This window comes from Lissotriton helveticus, chromosome 7 (genome assembly GCF_964261635.1).
Source record: "Lissotriton helveticus chromosome 7, aLisHel1.1, whole genome shotgun sequence".
Taxonomy (NCBI): Eukaryota; Metazoa; Chordata; class Amphibia; order Caudata; family Salamandridae; genus Lissotriton; species Lissotriton helveticus.
The window spans coordinates 1,539,397,475-1,539,417,748 of record NC_136068.1 but is presented as its reverse complement, the minus strand read 5'-3'; the positions used below and the strand labels follow the sequence as shown (position 1 = coordinate 1,539,417,748).

General features: G+C 41.4%; 1 protein-coding gene across 2 annotated transcripts in view; it reads right to left on the bottom strand.

Moving 5' to 3' along the window:
- The window catches only part of LOC144770463 (E3 SUMO-protein ligase KIAA1586-like), a 61,081-nt gene extending 47,267 nt beyond the window's left edge, over positions 1–13,814 (bottom strand). Inside the window, exons 1-2 of one of the 2 annotated variants that reach the window (XM_078654986.1) lie at positions 13,536–13,814; positions 11,978–12,273 (exon numbers count right to left, since the gene is read on the bottom strand). The gene's annotated coding sequence lies outside the window, so the exon portion shown is untranslated. The remainder of the gene's footprint in view (positions 1–11,977; positions 12,274–13,535) is intronic. The other variant, XM_078654985.1, reaches the window with a different exon arrangement.
- Positions 13,815–20,274: the final 6,460 nt, after the last annotated feature.

Genomic DNA, 20,274 nt, shown 5'->3' with positions numbered 1-20,274 from the left:
TGAATCCATTAAAGTGTTTTGGGAAATGCAAGGTACAAGACATTTCAAATACAACGTTGTACCACCCAAGAGAGAATGGGCTAGAAGAACATTGTAATGTGTACAATTAACGTTAGATAGTAGAGAAACAAATCCTGTGCACACGCTTAAACAATAAATGGTCCTTAAGTCAGGACTCCAAAGTTCAGAGCAAATTTTCTTGATGATGAAATGAAAGTCACACACCAAAAGTTCTTGTGTGAATAGGATTTATAAGTCAGTATATATAATAATAGCCAGCCGACACGTGTTTTGTCACACCGTGAAGGAGATGTGACTCATCAGGGCTAAGAAGGACATAAGGGAAAAACAAAATTAAAATTAAAAAATATAAGTAAAGGTGGGCAAAATAAAACATTGGATCAACATTGAGTGGGAGACTTGGTGAAATACCGAAATTTACTAAGTGAATGTGGAGACCCTATGGTGCGTTGAGGCATGGAGTGAAATGTTAACAAAACATAGAAACCCAAAACATAAAGTGTGGTGCATGAGAATGTGTTGTTAAACGAGCTTCACAAATTTGTAAATAAATGGATGACATATCAAATGGGAAGGTTGGAAAAATTCAGCAGAGTATCACGGTTCCTCCTAAGAGACGACAAAATGTGTAAGCATAAAAGTACAATGTGACTAAAGTGAAGTGTGTCTGTGCATGTGAGCGAGCCTACATCGTATGAACAATAAACTGTAAAAATATTCCAAACATCAAACATCAGAGAAACGCGACAATTTGAGAAATGAGGCAAATATCCTGGTATTTCAAAACAGCTGTCTGGAACATAAGCAAAATGATGCCATAAAACGTAAATGATGGAGAAACACATAATAAGCCTAAAGCGTGATACAAAATGGGACCACGGAGAAGCACCCTGCAGGAAATGATAATTAAACAACTAAAAAGTCACCACCACAATTTTCTTTAAAACAGGAAAGTAATGGAAAAACAAGGTCAATGAACACGCTGGTAATCTACCAACATGAGCCTGGGTTTGGTTAAGGCACAATATCCACAAAACAGTGCTGTAATCTAAACACGGCGAAAGTCACCGTGAATTATTTTGTTCCATTACATGCACGTAATGGAACAAAAGAATTCACGGATTGAAAGTACCGCAAATTTCAAATCACCAGAAAAATCAATTGTAACACCCGATATGTTGTTTACATCATTGAGTGTACACGTAGAAAGTACTATGTAGGGAGCACAATCAGATCTTTGAAAGAACGCATCATGGAGCATGTGAGGGCGATGCACAATGGAGATGCCAGATACCCCATGGCCACTCACGTTAACTCTTTGCACCACACAAGGTCCGAACAAAAGTCTCAGCTACTATGGAATCGATGTCATGGAACCTGGTGCCAGGGGTGGGAACCGCGAATTAAAGCTAAGGAGACTGGAAGCCACCTGGATTATGCCTCTCCAGGCAGTTAAGCACGGGCTTAACATGGACCCTGAACTACAATACTTCCTGGGCTCTTGAACATTACAACTATTTCGAACCTGTATTCTTTACAACTCAAAACTTTTAAGTGTCCGAACAATTTGTACTGAAAATGTTTCTCTTTTGACTATTGTCCCATTCAATGATTCTGTGAACTTGTTCTTCCTAGACTGTCTTTACTATTATTATCATTTTTACTCTCCTCCTGTGGAACACTTCCATTTTTCTACTCACCCCTCTCGATATTATATATTTTTTTTACTTTGACCTTACTTTTTCTGCACCTTCTTCTTTTTCTCTGCACCTTCTTCTTTTTCTCTAACCTACTTTACTTCGTTCTTTTTGTGCTTCTGCGCTGCCCGAAAAAAATGTGTTTATTATCTTCAATTTGTGTTGTCCACGATTTGGACCGTTTCAGCATTTAGAGACCTTCTACCCCCCCCCCGCCCTTTTGCTCTGTGCTTAGTCATCAACATGACAACACGGAATTTTGTTTTTGTGCCTTAAGTCTCCCTTTTGATTTGTATTCCTTTCTTATCAGAGACCACGACTTTTGTGGTTGCAACTTCCTTTTTGTTGCTTACAGGGCCTAATTACTGGCACATTCTTGTCTTTATTATGTCAGTCATTTTGCATCCCCACTGGGCACCTTTTAAAAAAAACCTCATTCGGTGGTTTTTTAGGTTTTGCCTCGCCAAAAGCTGCGCAGCAGACTTTCGCGCAGAGCGAAATCTTATGTCTTACACTGTGTGGCTTTTTTCCGCCTCTCTGTTCCATTGGCTAGATCCATAAATGGAGGCTAGCCATTGGAAGAGAGATGCGTCGGTCATTCTGAGAGGCAATTCGTGGGCATTCCCGGAGATTTTTTCCCTCTCCGCCCCTTTGTTGCAGTCATTGCGGCGGTGGGCGGTTGCTTTTTTTTTTCCCTGCAAGGCGTGTTTTTGTCATTCCGCCCAAGATGGCGCCGGGGCCCGTCGACTTCTCGTTGCTCTGCGCGTTTCTCCGTGGCCTATTATTTCATTGATGGCCGCGGACACAAATGCCTGGTTTCGTCTGTAGAGTTGCTCGTCATACTGAGGTACACTGACTAGCTAACGTCATGTATTGTGATGGTTCATTCATTGGCTCTGATTGATGCTGGAGCGAAGTAGATCCCGCACAAACATGTCGGGGAGTTAGGGTTGGTAAAAAACCACACCTCTGTAAATATTGAGTCAGCGGCCATGTTTCTTTGCTCACTCCCGCCCGCAACTGTTGGTAGAATGCCCTGGCAGGTAGTCTGACTGATATGACCTGGTTCTGGGGAGATGTAAGCAATGTTTACCGCCCTCTTGTGACCCCTTACCTGCCTGCTGTCGATGACCTATTGCTGCGCACAAAACCGATATGGACAGTGGGCTCGAGGATCAGACCACAGCTCACCATTTTTTTGGCTTTCTAGTCAAACTCATTTGCCTGCATTTTTTTCCGCTGGCTTACCTTCCTGTTCCTCTATTTGTCCTTCACCCGCAGCGTGGCTTATTTACCAGCATTTTGATTGGGTGGCAACATCTCCACACCTGGGAAAACTTCTTTTTTTTTTCTGCTTCAAGCCCTCGTAAAAGTACATGTACTTTCTTGCTCTCACCCCTGGTTCCTTCTTCCCACTCACATTCCTGCTCGCCCACCCCAAAGTCCTCTGTTGCTTCCCCCACACTGTCCTTTCATTCTATCCTTTTTTTCTTCCATTTTTTACATTTATTTAAACACTCCACTCATACCTCCTGCATTTTTCTCGTTGCTGCGCCCATCGCTCACTGACATTTTCTTTTCTCCCAGGTCCTTCAACAGTTATACTCTTGTTGCATTTTTTCCCTCTCATTTGAAGGAGCAGTTATATGTTTTATGTTGCTTAATTTACTGGTCCAAGATATAAAAAAAAAATGGCTAATGCTTCATGACGTACACGTCATCACACTGGTGTCACTGGAGCGTCTTGACCGATACATGTGAGCTGGTGACGCCAGACAGATGCCCTGCATTGCATGCTGCGATTTATTAACCTATACTTACGATGTTAAACGTGAAACTACAAGTCCCAGCATTCAGTGTATTTTTGCCTATAAAGCTAGAACTGGATGAGAACTCATATGTGATATTGGGCAACATTGTAGTCGTGTTGACCTCAGAATCAAGGTGACGTATACAGTGTTAGTATGCAGATTACCACATATGAACACTAATCTTGCTTTGTTGCCAAATTTACGCACCCGTAACTTCATCTTCAACCTATCAATCTGGGGAGCAATCCCTGTATTAAAGGACTGGGAGGGGACTTTCCATAGAGATTTTTTTTTTTTAGTGGGCCAACAAGGGTCTTCTTTCCACAGTTTTTTTTTTTTTTTTTTACAAGCCACTGAATCGTTATTAGCAGAATGGAAGATGCAATTGTAAAAAAACCTGACTATTAATTAAAGTAGAAAGATTTAATCGCGAAGCCCTGGACAATTGTAACAGATCAAAGCTCTGACAGATGTCCCATGATGACACACTACAATGGCCGATTTCTGTTGTTTTCCTCTATCTTTTTAAAGACTTCTCTCCCAGAGCTGGCTGCATTGGCAGGAGAGTGCTTCAGTCTGACACGGAAGTCAACCCAGGAATAAAGTTACAATAAAGGTTGAAATTCACCCTTTGCTTTATTTCCATCTGCAAACCAGCCGTCACGCTGAGAATAATACCTTGTGTGTACGACCAGCATCCTCTAGTGGCGAGATTCAACTTAGGCATTAGAAGGACATTTACCTTTTGGTATGTGCAATCGAAATACAACCGCCTCGTGGCTGGCTCTCTCCAGTGTTGCAAGTACCTTCATCATTAGCCAGGAATCTCCTTTACTCCTAGGCTATTCCTTCCCGTCCTCCTCCCACGCCTTACTCCAGACGTTCAGCACAGAGATGCTAACTCTGCTCAGGTGCTATGGATCCAATAAAGGGGTTGGACGACCGGCATCCTCCTCGATCTTAACCAAGCCTCCACCGCAACATGGCGGGGCAGAACCACCGTGGCATCTGCACTAACGCCCCAAAAGTGCCTGCAAGGGACCAATAAGAGCTGGAAGTAGAGATGCCATCCTGGATTTCAGAAGGTCAATCAAGGTTGTTGAAGTGAAGGCGCAATATAGATGTCTTTACATTTTATTTTTAACTTGTCACATTCGCTGTACGTTCAAAGGCAGGAAGGGGACATGTGCAAAGTACTTATGCAGTACCAAAACAGTGATAAAGTCGAAATTAAAATAATAGCAATTCCAAAACGGATTAAAAAAACTTGATAAAAAATTATTAAACAAAGGACACATGTGGCTCTGGGTGGGTGTGTGTGGCTGGCTCTGGGTGTATGTGCGTGGTAGTAATTGCTGTCTGCTGAGCTCGTCCGTAGGGTACAATAGGTCTCACATTTGCGAGATTAAGCTAATGGCAATGTAAATGACAATGCCATTTATTTATCTGTTTTCAAAACCAACACATAAATACAAATTTTGTCATTTACAATGCCAATAGCTCTAACTTTTCCAAAGGCGAAACCATTGCATTGTAAATGCTTGTTTCTTTTCTCCCCCGTTTATTTCATTTTGACTCACAGAGTCAGCGCTCTAGTATCCAATTCCTCCGGGGAATTGGCCCCGCCCACCACACCATGATGAGCTCTGGCATTAGTATTTCTTTCATTGCACAAGCATCCGCGTTGGTTCCAGCACCCGGACCCAGAACGCTGCACGCTAGCACAAACCAGAGCGCTCTTTTCTTTCTTAGGTAAGCCTGGCTCTTTCAGTCACATTAGGACATCTCCTTTTCAGCGGGATCACACCTGGGCTTTGTTTTATTTTCTCCCTCTTAGGTCCCTGTTAGAGCCTGGGACGTACCCGTCTAGACTCTATGATCTCGCCATTCAAACGAACAGGGTTTACCTTGTTTCTTTTTCATTGCTCACACGTGGCCGGCATCATACTTGAACCGCCACCACGGTAAGCCCTTTCGCATTGTGCTCCGCCCTGTATTTACTACAATGTGTGCCTTTTCGTCCGTCATACCTTCATTGAAACCACCCCCATTTTGTCATTTTATTTCAGCCCTTGGCTACACCCAGCTTTACAGGTATTTTTGCGATCCATTTCGATCTTTGACTTTGTTCTTCGTGGTATCTTGTACCTCTATCCCACCACGCCATTTCTAGCCTTTTCTTACGGTCTCCGTTGTGAGTGCGTGTCTCTTCAGGCCTAATTTTCAATTTTCGTTGAACATACCTTAATCGAGGGCATTCTTCTTTGAACTGTATTGCTGCAACCTGAACTCGCAAAACATGACACAATTTGTTTCGTACTTTTCACCTTCTTATTGCAGCACAAGTGTTTACAATGCCATTTCAGATTGTTGAATTATTCTGTGATAGCAAGTCATACATTCTCTGGTGACTTTCGCCGTGTTTAGATTACAGCACTGTTTTGTGGATAATGTGTCTTAACCAAACCCAGGCTCATGTTGGTAGATTACCAGCGTGTTCATTGACCTTGTTTTTCCATTACTTTCCTGTTTTAAAGAAAATTGTGGTGGTGACTTTTGTTGTTTAATTATCATTTCCTGCAGAGTGCTTCTCCGTGGTCTAATTTTGTATCACGCTTTTGGCTTAATATGTGTTTCGACATCATTTACATTTTATGGCATCATTTTGCTTATGTTCCAGACTGCTATTTTGAAATACCAGGATATTTGCCTCATTTCTCAAATTGTCGCGTTTCTCTGATGTTTGACCGATTTGGAATATTTTTACAGTTTATTGTTCATAGGATGTAGGCTCGCTCACATACACAGACGCACTTCACTTTAGTCACATTGTACTTTTATGCTTACACATTTTGTCATCTCTTAGGAGGAACCATGATACCCTGCTGAATTTTTCCAACCTTCCCATTTGATATGTCATCCATTTATATACAAATTTGTAAAGCTTGTTTAACAACATATTCTCATGCACCACACTTTATGTTTTGGGTTTCTATGTTTTGCTAACATTTCACTCTACGCACCATAGGGTCTCCACATTCACTTAATAAATTTCGGTATTTCACCAAGTCTCCCACTCAATGTTGATCCAACGTTTTATTTTTCCAACCTTTACTTATATTTTTTTTATTTTGTTTTTCCCTTATGTCCTTCTTAGCCCTGATGAGTCACATCTCCTTCACGGTGTGGCAAAACACGTGTCGGCTGGCTATTATTATATGTACTGACTTATAAATGATGAGGAGGATGAGACGCTGCACTCCCTTGATATTGATCGATAGATACAACGATCCCAAAGAATTGCTCGCAGAAAGAGTTTGGGATTGATGACATATACATCCCCACATAGGCTGGTACGAGCGAGAGTAGCCATATGAGGTCTTTCTGAGGAGGATGTGTCCAACTTGAGGTGCTGTTACGACCAGTATAGCCCTGATGAATTTGCCGCTAAATTACAGGCATTGAAACATGTTGGCATGGGAATCGGGTGTGCATAAATAGCTACCTATACACATTTTTTATTTGACAGTTCACCCCTACTAAACAATAAAGTATCGAGTGAAAGGTGTGCCTGTCAATTTTAATCATACTTTGTAACCAACAGAGAGTATCTCGTTATCACTCCCTGTGCACCTACACTATTTATGTTGTTTGTTTGTTGGACTGACTCAAACCCTATTCACACACAAACTTTTGGTGTGTGACTTTCATTTCATCATCAAGAAAATTCTCAGAACTTTGGAGTCCTGACTTCAGGACCACATATTGTTTAAGCGTGTGCACAGGATGTGTTTCTCTTCTAATTGGTATAGGTTCCCTACACCAGTGTAGGGTTTGTTTGCTGTATGGGTTTGTTTTCCCCTGACCTGTTTGCACCGCGTGATGGTCACACCAACAGAGATCATACAGCCTGAGCACCAATTCTTCCTGTCCTATCAATTCAAACCCAACTTTCCCTGTTCTAACGTTAGATAGTAATTTGCATTGGAAATGTGAGATAAGGAAACTTACATGGAGCCGTCTGTAGACGGGGCAGAGTACAGTGTTCCTAGGATGGATGGGCAGGAGTAAGGAGAAATTATGTTCCACATAGTTTATAAAAGACAGAGTTTTACAGAAACAACAAGATAGTTATTGTGAGTTTACACAGTGCAGGTGTTTGCATGGGCATTTACTATGGAGTGTAACTATCTTTGTGAGTAAAACGGATGTCCAATTTAAGGGATGCCATTCACACGACATTTATGTATTGAAGAAAGGCAAAATGTTGTTGGACTGGGGAGAACTAAAGTATTTGGGTAGGTTTTAAATCCAAACCATCAAGAGCAATTATTGATGATGGGCCTGGTGGACCCATGAATTTCCCAATGTATTCAGCAAACAAGAGTTTCAAACACCACACAGTTTTACATGGGGGTGCTGAACTATGTGCTCATAATGTGAGAAATGTGCAGTTAGTCCGACAAAACGAGTTGTGTAATGAGTTGAATCATTTGTGTAAAAGAGGCACCTTTGAAGCCATTGTGAATTCTGAATGCTTGTCATGTCGCATTGGCTACAAAAGCCTATGGCAAAATTAGAATGTCCATCAACTGTAGAGATTTAAATAGGTGTATCTGGGAGGACAGACATCCTTTAGCAAATATCAATGAGATGTTGGTCACTGATGGGTGGTGCAATTGTTTAGATCTGTCAAACGCCTATCACCAGATCAAGATGCACCCTAAATCTAGACACCAGACATAATGGGTTACACAATAGGGCTCTTTTACATTTGAAAGGAAGCCATTTGGTCCAACCCCTGGTTTTTTTTTTATAATGCACGATGCAGAGGTTATGTGTTTTCAAAAGGAGATATTGGTGTGGGGTATAGATCAACTGCAGCCTTACACAACAGACTGACAGGAAAGTCCCATTCAGTATGGTATTTATGTCTGAATGATCAAGCTGATCGTATGTTCCACAGATTGTGTAAAAAGTATCCTATTTGAAAAGAATGCACGAAGCAAGAACAAGGCTTATCTTGCAGATAAGCTCACCCACAGCCAGGACACCTGCAAACTAAGAAGTGTAAAAAAAAAAAACTAAAAAAAAAAACGATGCCATTTCCATCTATGAACTGGAACATCATCACTGTGTTCATCAGGACCGCCCCAACACTGATCCAATTTAAGAAAGAGTTATGCAGCTGGGTTAACACTTAATTGGACTAAATCTTTGTTTGTACCCCAGGGCCAATTAGAGGGCAAGATCCCATGACAACCTTATCTTCAAATACACACATGAAGTTTTAAATATCTTAGAATCCATGTTGCTATTTTCTTTCACCAAACAAGGTATCTTAACAGCTCCAGTTGCTGTTGCAGCTCAACCCACAATATCCATAAATGGAGCCACTCTCTCACTGTCTATAATAAATAGGATAGGCATCTTCAAAATTATAGCTCTTCCAAAATTCTTATAAGAATTACAAAACGTCCTCCACTCTATTTCACAATCCTATTCTTCGACAAATTGAAAGCCACCATACATACTTGTGGTTAGGTAAACAACAGAGGGTAGCATGGGCAAAATGTACACAAGCCACATAGGACAGACGACTAGGTATGGCATGTGCCTAATTCTATTACTGGACCACTCAGGTTACAGCTATTAATGAATAAATGTTCGTAGACAGACGACCTGGCATTCAGACTGGAACTACAACATTTGTAAGAGACTAACCAAGCTTACCTCCCGTGCCAGCTGAAGATCCCCAAACACCACCCTGAAGCTACCAAAGCACTGTTACATACTGCCTGTTATAAAACGTATTATATTGGAAACCCCTTCTGGAAGGGTGATTGGCTCAAGACAGGCAAGATGACCCTCAATATCAAAACATGGTATCACATTGCCATTTCGAAATCGAATGATATATGGGAAGGGGATTTAATTACATTACAGATCCAGGCACAGGTTAAACAATTACGGTTATGAGTGGTGTCAAGTGAGTGATGTGTAATTGAAAGGTGGGTGACCGTGTTGTGCACTGAGTGGATTTGGGTCAACAATATTTGAGTGGTTGTGTTATACCGAGAGATATATGATGTGTTACTAATCAGGGATGCTGCCAAAGTCCAATAACACATGGTTTTGTTATGGGAAGGAGTTGATTGTGAGTGAGGGGGAGTGGTATTGCTTAAATGTGTTGGGAGTAGCTAAGTGAAGTGTGGCTTTCTCTGGGTGTGACAAATTGGTAAGCTTGTTGTAAGTATAAGTATTAGTTTCCACAACTGAGGGATTAGTAAATGGAGTTGTAAGGGGTATGGCTATACAAGTATGTGGGTGACTGAATGTCAAAGCAAGTTGTCAGTATTGGTGTAAACAGTTCTGAACCAAAATTTCTATCAAAAGTAAGCACAATTATCACCACCCCTTGCTCAGTTATAAATAGACATAGGTACAAGTTTGAGATAAACTATGAGCAGCCTCTGCCAATCACATAACATAAAAAATCTACTTTCATAAGCCACACTACATTATCACACCCGGACAACCTAACGGCAATTACTACCAGCTTAAGCATCTGGTCTCTTACTCATTCCTCCTACACTATTGGCTAACATGATTAACACAGATAGCAATAACCACTGGAGTAGCATGCTAATCCAAGATGCGAATCACCACCATGTCAGGGGTATGATGTTCTATGTAAATGCAACCACAATAGTATAAGTGTGTCAAGCTCCTACGGTGCATGTGCAAATACAGTAGTGAGTGATCCGAGTGGCAGTGTGTGATGAGAATAGAACTAAATAGTGACATACATTAGAGTATGTAGAGCACTTTACTGTGAACACTGCCCATGTGTTTTGCAGGGTGCTTCAAATGACTGTTGCAAAAGTTGGGGGAATGTGAGTCAATACATACGAGTATCTGTGGGTTCGTGATAGATACTACTGAGAAGGAGTAGTTTATGGTGTTTTGTAAGGAAATATATTAGGTGAAGTTGCCGAGTGGCGTGGACTGCTACTGGAAGTAATACGGCAAACAAGTAGTGCAAATAGTTGAGGCAAGTGGTATTGCAAGTGACTGTTCTGGAAGTGAATGATGAGAAATGGCCCCAGTAGCATTGTGCATAACAGACTGATAAACATAATTGGTTATTTTGTTGAGTAGAGTTTAAATTGGTTAGGGAGAGTGAATAGTAGGCACCAAGTAGTGTTGAGAGTCAATGGCTGCAGAAGAGTACCATGTGAGTGAAGGACTGAAGTGACTGTGACAGTGCAACAGGTGGGCATTCGCATGTTTACTGCACAGTATCCATGGGTGAGCAGTACAACTGATAATGTAGTGAGTGCTATGAGATGCTGTAGAGTGTGAAGGAGTAAATGGTCAGTGAGCGTGAATGCCTGCAGGTGTTTTTGCAAGATATCCGAGCAAGAGCAAATGGTAAAACATAATTATAAACAAATGTATGTGGGTAATATTGTGAGTACCTAGTATTGCGAGTAACCGATAAATGTAACAGGCTCATGCTGAATGAACAGTGTGAGCAATTGGTGCTGTAAGTAGTGTTGAGAGTGTGGGTGATGGGGTGATGTTCAGGGTTGCTGACTGGAGTTGCATGTCGCTGAATAACTGGTATACTAATTGGCTCCTAGCAATGGTCTGGGTGAGTGATATTAATAACTGGTAGGTGTGCTTGGTATTGTAACGGGTAATGATGATTTAAACATGTAAACCAATAGTTCTGTGTTGTGTTGAAAGTGAATAGATGGCAGTGGGTCGGTGTTTATGTTAGTGAATGAACAGTGGTGAGTGCTTTGGGGTGAACTGTAGCTGTGTGGGGGAGTTAAATTATGATGTACAAGACTGGTGTTACAATTAAGGGTGTTAAACACTGAGGAGATTTGGTTTTGTTATAGGTAAATGGCGATTTAGGTGTGGGAGAATGTCACTGCTAAAATGTGTTGCGAGAAGCTGAGCAATGTGAATGGGCTTAGTTGTAGTACAAATGTCCTAGTTGGATAGGTATGTGACATGTAATGAGGGAATGTAGCAGATTGGAATATTCATGTGAGTGGCTGAGAGATGGCACTGTAAGCAAATTGTGTAAAGTGGTATGTATGTGGTGGGTGATCTGTATGACACAAAGTTGTGATAGTGGTGTGAGGTTTAATGATGTTGAGCAAGTGATTTAAGTGGTACGGTGATTGCTGTAGGGTGATGTGGTTGACTATTGTGGCCAAAGGCCCTCACTCACTAGATGTAGGCGAGAGGTTTGAGCAAGTACTGTTGAGACTGGCTGTGACTATATTAGGAGTAGTAAATGGTATCAAGCGGCTCTAGGGCATTTTGAATAGTGCTGGTAGGTGGTGTTGATGGAGGTGGCCGAGTATGAATTGATATTTTGAGTGATTATGAAGGATCAATCAATCAGGGGTTATACAGAGAGCTACTTACCTGTGAGGGTCTCAAGGCGTTGGGGGAGCAGCTCCGGATCAGTGGAAGAGAAAGGTCTTGGAGGTCCTTCTTGAAGGTTTGGCAGGTTGTAGAGCATCTGATGGTAACAGGGGAGCTCGTTCCAGGTCTTGGCTGCGATGTAGAAGAAGACTCTCCCGCCTGTTCTGCTTCTGTGGATGACCTCTGCCAAGTGTTTGGGTCCGATGTTGTTAAGGGATTTGTAGGCGTGGGTGAGGAGTTTGGAAGTGACCCTCTTCTCGACACGGAGCCAGTGGACGGTGTTAGTACATGATGTGCTGTGTGAAACAGTGATGTAAACAGCAATCATTACACGATGTACGTACTAGGCCACAAGCACAATTTGTGATGAGTGGTTGTGCATCGGTTGACAAACATAAGTGTTGTGTGAGCAGAAATGAGACGACAAAAATGGATTCCATTTCACAATTCCGTTTTAAGTAACACTGCAAAGGGTATTCGTGAGTTGTGTTTTCAATGACTGATGAAAGGAACAACATAACTGGCTCTGGAGAGAGTTGATGGTTTTGATAGGGTTGCAAGAGGATCAGAAGTGTATCATAAGAAGATTATGGACATACAGCACTGTGATGACACTGTAAAGGCCATGGGGTGGGTTTTGAGAATACAATGGGGAGCTCCGAATACATAACGGCGAAGGGGCACACAGTAAGAAACCTTTTCGTCTTAAGCTTTCAGTAAATAGGTCTGTATTTTGTGAGTCACGGCTCGGTTTAGTTGAATAAACTGGACTTCAGCAGCTGAATATCATTTCGAAACTGAAATCCTATAACAAAAAAAATACCTTGGCTTGTGGGGGCGGGGGGTGGGGGTTGTCTACAGTAAAAAGAAAAAACACATTGCTATGGTTGGCTCGTTTTTCGCTGCATCCATGGAAAGCTACAGCGTGAATTACTATTATTATTTATGGGCCTTCGTTGACTGTTGTACAGTAACGCAGTTTGTCGTTTGAGTATTACCTGTGTCACCAAATATCAGAATCTTAACTAGAATTGGGTAATGTACACCAGGGTAATAACAGACAACATATTTTCCCATATTGTGATATGCTTTTGCAACCTCACGTGAAGGAGAGAAAGAACTGTCGCGTGCCGACGGTTTCCTGGTGCAGTGCTGTCTTTGGAAGAAAACAAGAGGAGGAGGAGCTCAACATCCTACTGTCCTTAGGAAATAACACAAACCTTCTAGGGAATTTATATTTGTAGGAAAAGTGGGGTCTCACACCAGTCTCTCAAACGAACGCTCCGAGCCTTCAACCAAGCCTGAGAACGTGAAGGCGAAAAACTCCACAGTCCCTCTTGCCCTCAACCCACAGGAATCGAGAATAAAATACACAATACTACTCATTGCCTCAACAAGAGTCGAGACCCCATCACCTCTCTTAAGAACAAAATGACCGCTTCATACCGACACCCCGAGAAAAGAAGAGTGGGAATACCACACCGACCAGCCCAAAATAAAGAGCCTCGTGCAGCCCCCGGTGTCGGAGGCTTAATAAGATGCGTGTTCAAACACCCACCTCTTTCGAAGCGCCTCGCTCACCAAGAGAGGCGAACTCCCTTCCCGCCTCTCAAAACAATCACTGCTATGACTGCATCCACCGGGGTAGTGAAGAGAGGTAGGGCGTCACGGCTGACTCTGCCACAGAACACACAGCTATGCTGAGCAACTCTTTCTCTTTTACCGACCGCTATGCCAGCACAGCACTACACCAGAACACCAAGCGGGTACAGACGGCTCCTTTCTCAGCCTGCGGCATCAGGGTAGTCGAGCTGGCTTTCTTTCCAATCTGATAGGCAAAGAAGATTAAAAAAAATAGAAACAGAAAACGGACAACAATAATTGCGGATGCACTAGGATTTCTAACGGCGGCCATCTTAGCCTGGTGTCAGTTGACACTAGCCTGGTACCTCACTGGTGCAGCTCTACACAGTATCTAATCCAATTCTTGTATCCCTTGCCCTTCGATTATTCTTTGGGACTCTTCCCTCACTATTGGCTCCGCGCACTTCAGGGTGATTCGTCACGGAGAGCTCTTCCACCGTCCCTGCCCCTCACGCAAGTCGCATCCCACCTCATTTGGAATAAACAGACCATACTAGCTGCATGCCGAGTCAGGCTTCTCTTTATTGTGCAGAATCTCTTGTATTAACGCGTCTCGTGTGTTTACAACAAGCTATAGCCGTGTTTTAAAACATCTACTCTGCCTGCTGCTAGATAAATATCTATCACGCTATTTCTAACCCCTCGGACGAATTATAAATATATAGCAAGTGACTTTTAAGATGCATGCCAACATTTTAAAAGACAAAAAATCGTGGGACTGTATTGATGGCAATTATGTATGTATCACATGCAAACAAAATACAAGAGGTAACAAACGATACGTTACAAGAGGAAAAGTGACGTGTGCATGTTAAAAACGAGTACAAAATACAGGTAGAAGAATAATCCTGCAATAAATGGCAGACACTCAAACCACAAGAACACACTCGGAAGGCACTTCTATAGTCCTGGAGAATAGAATTTCCTATAATGGAATGACTTCCTTCAGATAATAGAGAGGGTGTGAATTAAGTTCTGTGATTACTAACCAGTAATCTTCATAACTCGTAGTCCTACTTGTCCTTGTCACAGTCATTAGGTCTTGATAGAACCCCCACCCTAGACAAAAAGAACACAGGAGAATTCAAAGTAAGCCCTACCCCCTTCCTCAGTGCTATGTAAACAGTAGCTTAAATGGACTCTTTAAGACATTCCCCTATGTCCGGTTGCTTCCTACATGTGGTTTAGACTGACACTTATTTCCAATGTACTGAAAACTCTTGACGAGGTTCTGTGATGCTAATACTGGTGTTATTCATACTCTTATGCCCTTTCCCTGTGGTTTTCTATAGGGCTCTTTGATTTCTGAACTCTGAACATTCTTGTACCTTTGTCTGTGCTTGTAAAAACTTTGGGTCAATGTACAAGCCCCTATCGCCACCACAATTTTACTTCTAATAAAGTGGTGGCGATAGGGGCTTAGCCTTATTTACAAGGCAGCATTAAGCCACTCAACATGGCTTCCTGTACATAAACAATCTTTCTCTTGGTGCCTGAGTTGACGCTACACTGAAAAATGTTGCGCCAGCGAATGGGGAAACGCAAGGCTGCACCATATTGTTGTAAATATGGTGTAGCCTTGCATTTCTGAAGTGGCGAAGTGAGGCGATAAGTTATGACGGCTAACGCCTCACTCTGCCACTTCCTTGAACATATGTCCCTTTGATTGCTAATGTATAGAAAGGACCAATTAAGATCGTTTTCTCAACACCAGGTGTTTATGTTGCTATTTTGTATTGCGGAAACAGAACTGCTTTTTGCTTAAGTCTCGTTAATTTAAATTTGTGTAGGAGGCTTGGTCTCCCTTTTGCTAGCTATACTTATATAGTATGGTCTTAAGAGTGATTTATTTGAACCTTATCACTAATTTGTAATAAACACCCTTGAACTTGGCTACCGATTCCTAGTCCTCATTGTGTAGCCAAATTGATTGCACTGTCAATTATATTGTAGTTGATCAAATGAAATGGTAACTCTCTTTCACCTCAGTGCAACTCGAAAGATCCATTGGAGGACCATGTTAGAAAGTAAGTAAGAGTTTAATGATCCAGTAGAGTTGATACAACTTCTCAGAACTGGTTTTGGCCCAGAAACGCTGGACCAAATCTGGTAGCATGTTGGATGGTTCTGTTAACTGATGTGAGAGAGTTAGGCTGTCCGATCTAGAAATTGCCCTAGCCCAGTCCAAAGCTCAAATGTCCATGGTTCGGTTGGAGAAGTGATGGAGTATCGCAGATGCGGAAACGACTTGTAGCAGCGGAGGAGTGTGAGTATTTATAAGGTTGTGTGGTGTAATCACTTATGCTTGGATTGCGATGTTTTGCAATGGTTGTGTGTGTCGTGTAAAGTTGATTTAAGTTGATGTGTGAATGTGGCGCTTAATGCAGAGAAATTTAAGCAGTTATCGGGTCCATTGAGGCCTGAGATCCCAGGATACATAGATATACACCTAGGTCGTGAGTCTCAGTGTAGAAGACATTGGGTGTCGTCTGCTGTGCTGCGGTGCTTGTCATGAGGTGCAGTCAACAGCATCTCTAAGATAGAGACTTGATCTTTGCATGGTTGTGAGAAGTGGTTGGTACAGTTGATCTCAGTGCACAAGGAATAACTGTATCAATTTGAGAGAGACCCGCTTGTTGAGGTTTTACTTGGAGTCAGTGTTAGAATAGGTCAGAAGGTATTCTGAATTGCTTTGGGTGTATGGAAACCTTTGATTTAATTAGTGGAGCAGACATACTTAGTTGTTGAAGTTACTTGCATTGTTTGAGCGAATTTGCTTAGAAAACGCATTTGAGAAGAAAATTGTAAAGGGAGGGTGAGCTGCTGCAAGCAGTGAGATTCATGTCACAGTGTGTTGCGCTGCAAGCCGTGAGATTCACGTCACAGTTTGTTGCGCTGCTATAGGTCAGTTGGTGTAAAACTGCACTTTGATTGGTTGTATACGTTATAGAGAGATGCGCTTGTATTGGTTGTGACTGCCGAACGAGAGAAATGACGGAGAAGGATATTGTTACTCACCCAGTAGGCATCTGTTCTTGGCATGTAGAGCTGTAGATTCACATGCGCTGCATACTCCTGCCATCTAGTGTTGGGTCCGGATGTTTACAAGTTGTTTTAGTTTGAAGAAGTCTTTGCAGTCACAAGGTAAGATTACTCCTTTCGCTGATAAGGTGCATGGGCATCAACTCCATTCCTAGATTGTTTTTCCTCAGAGGGTAAGAATGGAGTTAGTGAGTGTAGAATAGAGACGTCCATGCGTATGAATGCAAATTGAGAACTACAACAACTACAGGAGACCGGGGAGGTGGGAGGGCGCATGTGAATCTACAGCTCCACATGCCAAGAACAGATGCCTACTTGGTAAGTAACAGTATCTGTTCGAGGCATGTGAGCTGTAGATCAGATGCTTTGCATAGACTGTATATAGGTATATTCCCAAATCGGTGGCTAACCTGTAGTGGTTGTAGTTGTTTGAAATAGTGTTTTAAGTACTGCTTGGCCTACATTAACCTGTTGTCTCTCTAACACAACTACGCAATAGTGTTTGGTGAATGTGTGTAGAACATGTTTCTGCCTTCCAGATGTCGGCTAGGGGAATATTTCATAAGAAGGCCATAGTAGCCCCTGTTTTGCGAGTGGAATGTGCTCTAGGGGGTATTATCAAAGTTATTTTTGCTTTGGCATATATGTTTGTATACATTTTACAATTTATCTTGCAATGCCTTACTTAGATATGGGATTACCTTTGTGTGGTGGAGAAAAAGCAACAAATAGCTGCTTTGTGTTTCGAAATTGTTTGGTTCTTTCTACGTAATATAGTATAGCTCTTCTAACATCAAGTGTGTGTAGAGCTTGTTCTGCTACAGAATCAGGTTGAGGAAAGAACACAGGTAACTCAACTGATTGATTGATATGAAAGGCAGAAACTACTTTAGGGAGAAAGTTAGGATTGGTTCGAAGAACCACTCTATCTTTGTGAAGTTGAAAGAAAGGCTCTTGTATAGTTAATGCCTGAAGTTCAACAACTCTCCTTAGTGAGGTTGTTGCTTTTTTAAAATTTATTTGTATTATTCATCATCAGAAAATACAATTCCATACGATTACAATCAATTATTTCGTTCCGAATACACATTCCATTTAGCAGATATGCATCATTGAAAAGAAGAATAAAATAATTTCCCAGGTCATGTAAATCTTTACACAAATAAGCTGAAATTCATGAAAGCGAAAAACAAAAAGTAAGAATTATTATAATATTGTAAAATAATATTGTAGAATAGATCACCCCTCTATTCTTAATTTCCAATGCTCTACCGGTGCCCAGATCCGTTTACCTAATTGCATCGCTTTGCGACCTTTTTTTCATACAATGATTTCTCCAGTGTGTACATTGATAACATGCTTATAAGCCATTGGTTAAATAACGGGGGATTAGGGTCCTTCCACAGGGTTGCTATACAAAGTCGGGATATGGCCATTGCAATATATATAAATTCTTGATGGGGGATATCCTGCCCGTCTCTCCCTACACCCAAAATCATAATCTCATTTGTTAAGCTAATTGATATCCTTAATTCATCCCTAAAAAATATTTCAATCGCCTTTTTAAAAGGATTTAATTTTGGACATGCTGAGAACATATGGATAGTGTCAGCTTGTGTGCTTTGACATCTGGGACAGGATATTCCACTAATTCCCCCCCATTGTGCTATTTTATGCGGCGTATAATATAATTCATGGAAAGTTTTGTAACATTGTGCTTGTATATTAGCAACTTTAACAATAGAATTAGCAAACTGCAACAATTTTTCCCCCTCATTTCCCACTAGATTTAGCTTCATCCTCCATTTATCAAAATTTTTAATCCTATCGTCTTCTTTACATTCACTCAACGCCCCATAAAATTGTGAGATTGAGCAGCCCTTCTCATTTTGAATACATTCCATAAGATCCTCTCTTTTAAAGTTATCTCCCCTGGGCAATTTCCTTTGTATTACTGATCTGATCTGTAGGAATTTAAAAAAGTCTCTACGATCTAACTTATATAATTGACATGCCCTTTCAAATGAGATTATGCCCGTATCATCTATAATGTCTCCTATAGTACAGACCCCAGAACTATCCCATCTTTTCATGACTTGATCATGAAACACCTCAGGGAGGAGCTCATTTTTATATAGAGGTGTATAGAAACTCATCCGTCCTAGCTTAATTTTTTTCCGAACCATAGACCATACCGATTTAGCTGCTGCAAAAACCTTAAACTTTGTTCTTTTGTAATAATTAAATTCTTTAAATGTGAGTAATCCTTTATTGGAATCTCTAACTAGTAAATCATATGAGTCTGGTATACAAGGTCCATCCCGCAATCTATCGTTAGTTCCCCCCGAGAAGTCCTCTAAGATACTGTAGGGATACTGCTAAATAATATCCTTTAAAATCTGGAGCTGCTAAACCTCCCTTTTCCTTAGATAGTACCAACATTTTTATGGACCTCCGAGTTTTACCTTTTGCCCATATAAATCGATTACAAACCCTTTCGATATCCTTGAACCAGTTAATGTGAAATATTAAAGGGATTGTTCGAAAGAGATATACCATTTTGGGAAGGAGCATCATCTTAATTACATTGCAGCGCCCAATTATTGTAAGATGTAAGTTATCCAACCTATCTAGGTCTTGTTTAGCCTTTCTGATTACCGGAGTCAGGTTTTCCTCAACCAGCTTAGACAAATTAGATGTTATAGTTATACCCAGGTAGACAGCTGAATCTATGACTAGCATCATCTATTATGGCAAATTGGTTAATAACTATCTGTGTTTTAGTCTGGTTCAGTTTATACCGAGACCATTGCCCATATTTTTTTGCCTCTATTTCTATTTCCACTAGCGCTGTTGCTGGGGCAGGTGACGTAATTGCTAGGTCATCTGCATAACCCAAAATTTTCGTCTCATAGCCATTCAATACGATAGGACATATGAGCCTATTTCTTTCTATATGTCTTATTAAAGAATCAATGTAACAGGCAAAGAGCAATGGTGAACAGGGGCAACCCTGCCTAGTTCCTCGCTTGATGTTAATATTTTCACTATGTTCCCCTGCTACTCTAACTTTTATGACTGGGTTTTTATATAGCGCTTTCAATCCCCCTATATACTTTTGCCCGAAGTTAAGTTTATACATTATTGTCCAGAGAAAGCCCCACGAGACCCTATCGAAAGCTTTTTCTGCGTCTAATAGTATTAAACACATAGGGTCTCGTGAGGCTGTCGTTCCATCAAACAAGGTAATTACTCTTCTAATGTGATCGGCTGTCCCCCTGCCTGGCATAAACCCGTGTTGGCGGGGTGAGACCACCTTTCCAATTATCGAGCTCAGCCTGTTAGCTAATATTTTCGAGTAGACCTTGGTATCGCTATTCATCAGGCTAATCGGTCTATATGACCCGGGATCAGTAGAAATGTTATTCTTTTTTTAAAAAAACACCATTATCGCTTCGCTCCAGGATTCGGGCGGTTCGGTTCCTTCCTGGATCGAGACCATAAGTGTAATAATATCCCCTTCTAGTATTGCTAAGAATTTCTTATAAAATTCTAGGGGTATAAGGTCTGGTCCTACAGCTTTCCCTGATGGCAGACCTTTAAAGGCCGTT